This window comes from Urocitellus parryii (assembly GCF_045843805.1).
Source record: "Urocitellus parryii isolate mUroPar1 chromosome 13 unlocalized genomic scaffold, mUroPar1.hap1 SUPER_13_unloc_8, whole genome shotgun sequence".
In the NCBI taxonomy this organism is placed as follows: Eukaryota; Metazoa; Chordata; class Mammalia; order Rodentia; family Sciuridae; genus Urocitellus; species Urocitellus parryii.
Window position 1 is genome coordinate 1,523,326 of NW_027551776.1, and position 11,118 is coordinate 1,534,443.

The 11,118-nt window shown below is 38.9% G+C and overlaps 1 pseudogene; it reads left to right on the top strand.

Moving 5' to 3' along the window:
- The first annotated feature begins 3,393 nt into the window (after window positions 1–3,393).
- LOC144251473 (NGFI-A-binding protein 1 pseudogene) lies at window positions 3,394–4,815 on the top strand (annotated as a pseudogene).
- Window positions 4,816–11,118: the final 6,303 nt, after the last annotated feature.

The window sequence follows — 11,118 nt, forward strand, 5'->3', positions numbered from 1 at the left end:
TTCATAATTTTGAGTGTTATCCATTCATCAGCCCCTTGTTTATGAGATAATCTACTTCCATTTCCAGTAGGTGGGGTGCCATGGATTAAATGCTTGTGTCTCCCCTCCAACATTTATATGTTGAAGGCCTAATTCCCAAAGTCATAGCGTTAGGAATTTGAGACTCTGTGTAGGTAATCTGGCCACAGAGGTAGAACTCTCATGAATGAGCTTAGTCCTCATGAAGGAAAGAATCTGCTTCCCCTCTTTCTCTCTACTATTTGAGAAAAGCTTGGGTCTACAATCCAGATGACAGTCTTCACCAGAACCCAGTCATGCTGGTGCTGTGATCCTACACTTCCATCCTCTAGAAAGGTGAGAAATGTTGAAATATCTGTTGCTTCAGCTACCCAGGATATGATATTTGTTGCAGCAGCCTGAGCTGACTAAAGCAGGGGGCAATAACAGCACATCAAATAGACCATTTGAGGACTAAGTGTTGTAGGAGCCTCAGCCTGAGCCCACACGGTTCTAAAGACAAGGGAGAGCAGAGCAAGGGTGCTTGCCAGGTGCTTATTTCATGGGTGACAGTTGCAGGAGAGACAATATTCTCTCAAACTGTTGCCCTCTCTGCACCATACCCACCCTCACCCTCCAAGAGGGCCTTGGTGCCAAGGCTCTTGCAACTGTTCAAGTGTGAATGACAAGAGAACACTTTGTCCCCAGCAGGGAAGGAAAACCCAAGGTAGGTCACCTCTATGATAGGTCTTACTGGGGCCTTGCTTTCTGGTGGTGGCAAACCCACAGAACACTGCAGATGTGTTTTGCCCTGGAGCTCATCTTTTTTCTCTGCAATCAACTGATGCACCTTGCTTATTTTTGGTATTTTTCTTAGTCTCTACAATTTTGGGACTTCTTCGGGTGATTTTCAATGATTGCATCCATTTAGTTTTTCCTTTATCCACTTCCCTGTAAATCCTTTTTTAAAAAAAAAAAAACATTCTTTTTATAGGTACATTATAACTATACATAATAATGGGATTTATTATGCAATATTCATATATGCACATAATTTGATCAGTCTCATTCCTCAATACCTTCCCTTTCCCTCTCCTTCTTCTTCCCCTGATCTGCTTGCTCTACTGCCCTGATTTTCTTTCTATCATCATCATTAGTAGTGGTGGAAGTAGTAGTAGCAGTAGTAGTACATTATAATAAATATATAAACTAGATTCATCATGGTATATTCATACATGGATATATCATAATTTGGTAGACTTTGTTACCAAATACTTTCTCATGCCCTCTTCTCCTCCTTCTCTATCCTTTTCCTTTACTCTGTTGGTCTCCCTTTTATTTCCCTGTGATTCCCTGTTTTATTTCTTTTTTTTTTCTTCAAATTCTTCATTTTCAAGTCCCTTTCTTCCTTTGCACTCCTACTGTGTGTCCCACCTCTACCTTTCAATTAGACTTCTGCAGTAATCAATTCATCCCAGTACATCCTAAGCATTGCTAAAGCAGACAAACTTTTGCATAATGTATGGTTTGATCAGCTTATTTCCCAGGTTCACACTGCAATGCCCCACACCATCTACCAGAGCCCTTCTAAATGCCTCAGTGCATTTGTCCAGCCCTCCATTTCATAATCTCTAGCATTCTTCCCAACCTGATTTGTCCTGCTTCTCAACCTAGTTCAAGGTCACCTAATTTAAGGGAGCCACAGTGGGGAGCAGGAACTCTTTAATTACCTCAATTTTATTTGCACTATTTTTTTTTTACTTTTTGTGTTTTCTGGAGAAAATTTTTTTTAACTCTTGGAGAGAGCCCCCCCCCATTGGCATGTATTTTACAAAATGATGAGTTTAATTAGGTATCTATGCAAACAATTTGATTAAACTCACTTCTCAATGCCTCCCTCATCCTTCCTTCCCGATCCTCTTCCTATATTATCTAGGTCTCTCTTCTACTTTTATGGTGTCACCTCCACACACCCTGCTAGCTTACATATGAGAGAAAACATATAATATTTTCTCACAGTATGACTTATTTAACTCAAAATTATATTCTTCAGTTTCATCAGTTTCCCCGAAAATTGTAGAATGTTGTTCTTTATGACTAAATAATACTCCATTGTGATATATATATATATATATCACATATATATAAAGACAATTATATATATATATATACATAATTTGATCAGTCTCATTCCTCAATACCTTCCCTTTCCCTCTCCTTCTATATATATATATATATATATATATATATATATATATATATATATATATATATATATAATTGTCTTTATCCATTCATCTGTTGATAGCCACCTAGGCGGACTCCATAACTTGACTAGTGAATTGTGCTGTGGCAAACATTTTATTTGTATGCATTTGTTTTTAAAGTATACTCACTTTAATTCTTCTGGATAAATTCCAAGGAATAATAGAACTTGATCATACAGTAATTCTATTTTTAGCCTTTTGGGAACACTCCATACTGATTTCTACAGTGACTAAAATAATTTAAATTTTCACCAACTGTGTGTATGTGTTTCTTCTCCCCACATCTTCACCAACTTTTTTTGTTATTTGTATTTTTCATGCTTGCCACACTAAGAGGAGTGAGAAGGAATCTCAGTGTAGTTTTGATTAGCATTTTCCTGATTTGTTAAAGAAGCTGGACTTCTATGCATATTTCTTTTAATAAGTGCCTATTCAGTTCATTTGTACATGTATAGGCTGGGCTATTTTTTAATGTTGAGTTTTTAAAAATTTCTTTATTCAGGGATGGGGGCGGTAGGAAGAGGCCAAGGCCCGGGGCGTCACCCTCTCCCCTGTCGCGCGGAGGCCCACTGCCTGTATCTGAGTCACTTGGCCGCTAGAGGACCTGAGCCTGGGCCTGAGCCGCCAAAGTAGCAAGAACAGGAATCTCCCAAAGGGAGGGCGCGCTGGGGGTGCAGGCTAGGACGGAGGTGGGCGGGGGACGGGAAGGTGCAGTGCGCACGGGAGGTGCCGCCGCTGCCGCCGCCACAGCCACCACAGCAGAAGGAGCGTCGTCTGGGCAGGCGGGTGGGCAGCAGCGGGCAGGAGCCAGCCGTGCGCGGGGAGACCGCACCCCCCACCTTCCCTCCCCCCCGACCTTCCCTCCCCCCCGACCTTCCCTCCCCCCCGACCTTCCCTCCCCCCCCACCTTCCCTCCCCCCCCACCTTCCCTCCCCCCCCACCTTCCCTCCCCCCCCACCTTCCCTCCCCCCCACCTTCCCTCCCCCTCACCTTCCCTCCCCCCCCCCAAGACGGGAGCGGGGCGTCCAGGCCACCAAAGCCGCCTGAGGGAGAGTTGGGGCTGAGTTGTCCTCCGGAGAGTGCGCCAAGACTGCTGCAGCTGTGGTCCAAGTTAAATCCATCCACAGTAATGGCTGCAGCCTTACCCAGGACCCTGGGAGAGTTGCAGCTATATAGAATACTGAAGAAAGGCAATCTGCTTTTTTGATGCCTTTATCCAACAAGGTGGCGATGATATCCAGCAACTCTGTGAAGCTGGAGAAGAGGAATTTTTGGAAATCACTGGCACTCCTTGGCATGGCTAGCAAGCCCCTTCATGTTAGAAGACTATAGAAGGCTTTGAGAGACTGGATTACAAACCCTGGCCTTTTCAATCAGCCACTGACTTCCCTTCCTGTCAGTAGTATACCTATCTACAAAGTACCAGAGGGATCACCAAATTGGCTGGGAATATCCTGAAGTAGTAATGAAAGGAACCTCATTTTAAAATTCCCAAATGTGCTGCCACTACTTGTGTGCAGAGCTTGGGACAAGGGAAGTCAGATGTGATGGGAGCTTAGCACAACAGACTCTGGCAAGGCTACCATGCTACTGAGAGGGAACACAGTCTGACCCCAGCAGACCGTGGCTCTCCAGCTTTCTCCAAGGAAAGCAGTGAGGCACTGGATGCTGCTGCTGCCCTCTCTGTGGCTGAGTGTGTGGAGCGAATGGCCCCCACACTGACAAAAAAGTGATTTGAACGAAGGGAAAGAGCTGCTAAAAACCAACAAGAAGTTGGCCAAAATGGTCACGTTTTTGAAATGAGTGATGATGATCCACAAAAAGAGGAGGAAATTCGAAAATACAGTGCAATGTATGGCAGATTTGATTCAAATAAAAAGGATGGGAAACATCTCACACTTCATGAGCTCACTGTTAACGAAGCAGCTGCCCAATTCTATGTGAAAGATAATGCCCAGCTTACAAGATGAACTTTTTGCTTTGGCTAGGCATATTTCTCGAGAAGTCACCTATGAATATACTTACAGATACATCAAGTCAACATGTGGTGAAAGAGATGCATTATCCCTAAAGAGAATTAAAGTAGAGGATGTGTTTCCAGATTTCCAGGATTCTATGCACACACTCTTTCAGCAGGCTAGAGCCAAGAGTGAAGAACACGCAGCCCTTAGTTCACAGCAGTGTGAAAAGGTGATGGCAAAGCAGATAGAGCTCCTCTGTGCCCAAGCTGGCTATGCTATGAGAGACTGCAGCATGCTGAGAGAAGACTGTCTACAGGGCTTTACCAGGCAGAGCTCAAAAGAGCAGTCCTGATGGCTTGCCTTCTGATAACTCAGATGGACAAGGAAAGAGACCTTTGAATATCCAAATGCCTAATTTGCAGAACTGACAGCCCCATCATTTTGTGGTGAATGGGTAGCTGAGTAGACTTTACTCAAGTGAGGCAAAGTCCCACTCCTCAGAGAGCCTTGGGATTTTAAAAGACTACCCTCACTCAACTTCTACTTTGGAAAAGAAAGTCAACAAAACAGAACCTGAAGATTCGAGATAGCTCTGATTCTCCTACTGTTCTCTGGAAATGGCATCAGATTTAAGGATAATGCTCCATCATAGAAATAAGGCTTAATAGCCAATGTTGCCTCATTAAGCTCAGATTTCATAGCCAAAGCATAAGAACTCTTGCATCAGTCTGTGGAAACTGGGAAGAAAAAACAACAGCCACAAAAGAAAAGAATTTAGAGTTGCAATTTATGTCACAAATATTGATCCATTCACATTCCTGTGTAAGTTATTTTATGTGGAAAGGTTACAAGTTAATATTGTAAGCATTCATTGTTTCAGAATGTACAATGTATTTGTGTAATTTATAAAGTAAAATCTAGATGTTGAGACCTGTTTGGTCCTAATAGATTCGGATATAGTTTGTTTTATTTGAAATTTTATTGTCTGCTTTAAGTGTATTTAGTGTAAATATTATTATCAGAGTTTAAAATCTTTACAGTCATAAAATAGAAAGCTTAAGTAATATAGTTATTGGCAAGGTTGCAATGATTATAGAAAAATTAAAAGCAAATTCTCAATTTAAGCCAAAGAAAATAGTGTGTATTTAATACTTAATGAAACTAATTTTACCAGGAAATGTATAGAATTTATTCAGTAACCTTTTTGCTGTTTTAATGAGTGCACATTTACACAATTAATTAGGGAAAAGTTAAAAAGAGAGCAATAAAGTAGAAAATCTCTCTTACCTAGTTGGCTCAGATTGGATTACAGAATTGCTGTTTAAGACATAACAAATATAGGAAGCTATTTCTTGGACAGATCTTAAAACAAGTGAACTAATGTATAAAATCTTTGATTTAAACATTGGTATTTCAGAATGTGTTAAGTAGATTAAGATGTAGTACATTAACCCTAAATGTGATAAAGACGATGACTTAACAAAGGCTATAATAGATTGTTAGATTTTGTATTCAGAAATTCTTCTCCATGTATAAGAGTCAGACTAGGTGGCTCTCACTGGAGAATGTCTTCCCACTCAACTATCACAAGAGTGGAGTCACTGATCCATATTTGCAGGCATATTTCTATGGAAGTTAAGTTGACAGCTTTATTATTTATTTTACAATTTTATTTGTGTACACCTTTCAGATTTTTGAATGCAGTTTTCTTTGTAAAATTCATTTTAACTTAAAAGTATATTTTTAATTTCCCTATTAGTAGACTGCATGTTCATACACATTATTAAATGTTAATAATATATTGGCATACTTGTAAGGATTTCACATTTGAATCCATAGTGGGTATTTAAAAAAAAAAAAGGAAAATCCAATGTCAGCCAATATCTATTTTTTCTGCTGATTAAAGAGAAGATATTTGACAGTTTATATACTTATTACACATTCATCTAAACCCAGATATTGCTGAGAAGAGAATATGGACATGGAGTATATGTTTTTTCTGTTTTTAGTTCTACTTTAAATCATAACTGTGTAACAAATATTGTCATAATCTGTTATACTAAAATTTGTCAGCCAAATGTTAGATGAAATGTCTGCCCTATAGTCTCTGATCACTGTCATATATATAATTGCTTTTTTCATTTTGATTTGTAGAAGAGCTTTATGGTAGAAAAAATCAGTAAACAACTTTTATACTATTAAGAGACTTTTTTTCCTTCCTAAATGCTTTACATGTACCCTGGTATTTTGCCAGCCGAAGAAACTTTTTATGGACCTTGCAACTTCTTTGCTAACTTGAGGTTGATTATTTTATTATTCACTGCGTGTAGAACTAATGTGAGTACAATTTAAATAGAATTTTCAGTTTTTAATATTAGCCATAGCACTGGTTAGTATCTCAGTAGTTTCATGAAACATTTCCTGTATTCTAATATATTTTGAGAAATTTTGTGGTCTTTTTTTTTTTAATTGTGTCTTACAGTTCAAGTTTATAAATTTTAATAAGCAATCATTTTTAAAGATGCAATAATCTCCCAACTATTATTTATCCATCTTTCATGAACTCACAAACTGCATCTTTAAATCCATAAGTAAGAGTCCTTAATCATACTTTTCTGCTCTTTCAAGCTTAGTGATGAAGAAGCACAAAAATTTCAGTAGAAAACAGGTTTTATTTTGTAAACATTAATGTATTAAAATAATATATATAATATATATTATACATATATTATTTTTATTTGAATTGTATATATGAATTGGATGTTATAACTAGTTTTCTTTTTTAATTGTGTTAGGGGTATTTTCACTGAACAAGGTTGATTGGTTACCTCAATATTACAGCCAAGATAGTCCAAGGGAGCATTAAAAAAAAAAATCTTTATTCATTTGGGATATTTGTTTTCTGAAGAGTGGCTGGCAAAGATTTTCTGCCATTCTATAGGTTATCTTTTCACTCTACTAATTGTTTCCTTTGTTGTACAGAAGCCTTTAAATTTGATGTTAGTTGATTTATTGATTCTTTATCATATTTCCTGAGCGATTGGTGTTCTATTCAGGAAATCTTTGCCTATGCCTGTATGTTGAAGTGTTTCCCCAGTTATTTCTTCCAATAGTTGCAGAGTTTGGATCTAGTATTTTGGCCTTCAATCAATTTTGAAGGCTAATATATCTGGATCTAGTTTTCTTCTATGTATGGATATGCAATATTTCCAGGACCACTTGTTAAATAGACTTTATATTCTCCAGTGTATATTTATGTTAGTTTTGTCAAGAGCCAAATGTCTATAGCCATGTGGAATTGCCTCTGTGTCTTCTCTTCTGTTCCTTTCCTCAATGTATCTGTTCTTGTGGCAGTACTATGCAATTTTAGTTACTCTGACTCTGTAGTATAATTTGAAATCAGGTACTGTGATGCCTCTAGCATTGCTCTTTTTGCTCAGTATTGTTATAAGTATTCTGAGAGTTTTGTTCTTCCATATGAGTTTTAGGACTTTTTTTTTTTTTTTTTTAGTTCTGTAAAGAATGTCATTGGTATTTTGATAGGTATTACATTAAATCTGTAGATCACATTTGGTATTGTGGCCATTTTAATTATGTTAATTCTGACTATCCATAAACACGGGAGATCTTCATCTACTGTCTTATTTCTTTCTTTTCTGTTTTATAATTTTTATTGGAGAGGTCTTTCACTTTCTTAGTTATGCTTATTCCTAGGTTTATTTAAAACTATTGTGATGGGAATTGTTTTCCTGAGTCTTTTCTCAGCCGATTTTACTATTCATGTACAGAAAAAGTTTTGCATGTTGATTTTATGTTCTGTTATTTTGCGGAATTTCTTTTTTATTGGATCTATAAGTCTTCTTGTGGAAATGTTAGGGTTTTCTAAGCATAAGATCATATTATCTGCACATAGGAATAATCTGAATTTTTCCATTTCTAATTGTATCCCATTTTTTTCTATCTCTTGCCTAATTTCTAATTTTTGTTTGTATCTAGTATTGCTAGTAAAATATGTAGGGCTTAAAAGAAAAAGAAGCAGGAGGAAGTAAAAATAAATGAATAAAAAAAGGGGAGAGAGAAAGGCTGTAATGCAGCAGCTAGTAGAAGAGAGGAAGAACCAGGGAGTGGTTCTACTTGTCATCCTAATTTTTCTTGTTTTCATCTTGTCATGGAGATTTAGTAAGTGTCTTGTAACAATATTGAATTTTTTTAGCTTGTTTGTGTGTTACTTTAATATTTGAATTCAACTGGGATTTAGAAGACTATCAAAATATATGTGTCTTTTTGGTTTCAGGAAATTTGACCTGCCATTAAAAAAAACAAAAACAAAAACAGGGGTTAGGGGGCGGGGCAGAAGCAGATAATGACAGAAGAAACTGGAGGAGGAGGAGCATAAGATGGCAAGGGATATAATTCAGTGGTTGAGTGCTTACCTAGCATGAATAAGACTGTGGGTTCAATCCTCTGTATGGGTTGGGGAGAGAATGTTAAAAAATTTTAAAATAGAAATTAAAACATTTTATAAAATACATGTATTTGGATTAAAGTATGCACTATCAAATAATTGGGGGAAGAACCTATCAAACACAGGAGACAATAAAAAATGAACATGAGGGAGTACAACATTATTCCAAGACAAGCTATTTGAGATTGAAAGGTTTCTTACTGGGCTTCCCAGATTTGATTTCTGTCAAGTGTTTTTCTCTCTTCTCTATTTTGGGGGGTGTAGTAAATGCCCATGTCTCCTTAGCTTGTTCTTCAAGTTTCTCTGGATACAGAGGTAGTAATAATACCAGCTGTCCCCATGATGGAACAAGGAGCTGTATGTTTAGTTTATTCCCCCTTCAGCTCATCTTTCTCCTTTGAGAACTGCACAGAACTCAAGTCATGACATCTATGGTCACAGACCTCAGTCCTTCCACTTCTGGAATAAACCTAACTGGGTTCTGTACTTCCTCAGCATGCCTGAGATTGACTAGCTCTCTGGAAAGTCAGAAGAAATGGCCCCTAATTGTGACAGAGTGGACAGGTTTCTCACTGCCTGGCTTGTGGACATGCCTATAGAAATGTGGCATACACTTGGGGTTATCTAAACAGCAATAGAGTTTCAGTGCATGGGGTGCAGTGGCAGAGGAATGGGACAGCCTGGCAACTGGGGCATGGGTTGCTGAAGAAAGGCTGGGTGTGTAGTGGTGGCCAAGAGCAGAGGTACCTGCTCCTTTCTAGAGGCTGCACCTCCTGACAAAAGCAAAAAGTGGTGGCCAGGGGCAGAGGCAGAGGCATGGGACAACCTGGCAATGGGTACATGAGTTGGTGAAGAAAGGTTGGGTATGTGGTGGTGGCCAACAGCAGAAGTACTTGCCACTTTCTAGGGGCTGCAACTACTGGCAGAAGCAAAAAGTGGTGGCCTAGGGCAGAGGCATGCAGCACAGCATAGGTGCTGTACTCCCTGGTAGTGTCATGCTCTCTGTTCTGTTCCACCTCACTCAATGCAGAAGCCAGAAGGAGAGGAGGGGTTCAGGTGTCTTCATCTCATAGATAGTGATCCCACTACATAGGTTGCTCAGCTGGCTCATTTTAAAGGTGTTCCCTATGATAATATTTGTTGTGATATCTAGGTAGAAAGCCTTTCCCAAGCTCTAAGCTGAGGTATAGTCTCTACAAATGGGCTGCCTGCTTCTCTTTACTGGCAAATTCAGAGAATAGAACACTTCTTGCTCAACATGTGTCTCTGTAACTCCTGCACCAGCTTAACTCTGCTTTTCTCTCTCTTCTACTGCTTTTTCTGAAGTAAGCTTGTCAGCTTTGCCTCTCCTTCTTTCTCCATGTTGTAGCCCTCTCCTTAGTCCTGCCCTGATGCTGCAGGTGCTGCTTCTGGGGTAACAAATACTTTTCTGTTTTGTGTTCCAGTGTCTAAAATCCTCTGATAGCTCAGTATTTTGAATCAGTGCATTCCCTCTCTCATCCACCTCTCCATTATGTGATTCTATCACTGCTTTGGTTCCACACTGTGGAGTTGAAACCTGCAGCCTCCCTCACTTCCACCATCTTGATCCAGTCCTAAAGATAGTTTTGAGAGAATTCTCTAAGGGGTGCATCTTCAAAGCAATTTGAGACTCGTTTGCCTGCATGCACACATTGCTTCTATTAAAACTTATCTGTTAAACATTACTTGATCATTTCCAAGTCTTGATGTGTGAAGACAACCAGGGAGCTTGGATGCCTGAAATATGAACTACCTCATGGACGTGTGGGCCAGAAGCATGTGGGAGGAGTAGGACAACAGTGGTTGGAAGGAAGCCAGCTAGAAAAGAATTGAACTAAAGAGGGTTTGATATAACATTGAAATCATAGATGTTCTTCTCTGTGGGCTAGAAAATGTTAAGCAAGGAGAATGTTACCAGATAATTATCAGAATAAAGGTAAGAAATAAATTACACACACACACACACACACACACACACACACAATTAGCTAAGAAATTTGTGTGGGAGTTAAGTGGGCACAATGCCCAATCTATTCACATAAAACAAATAACATTTTGGGGACTGCTACAATTTGAAACCTAAAAGGCCCCTTCAAAGGCCCATATGTTAAAAGCTTGGTCCCCAAGTTGACATATTTGGAAAGTGGTGTAATCTTAAAAAGGTAGGGCCTTTTGAGAAGTCTTTAGATATTTGGAGTGTGCCCTGAAAAAGATTATAGGATCCTGGTGTCATCGTCCTCCTCCTCCTCCTCCTCCTCCTCCTCCTCCTTCTTCTTCTTCTCTCTCCCTCTCTCTCTTTCTCTCTCTCTTTTGTTGGTTTTAGTTGTAAATGAACACAATATCTTTATTTTGTTTATTTATTTTTATGTGGTGCTTCACAGTACTTGGCAAATCCTCTACCATTGAG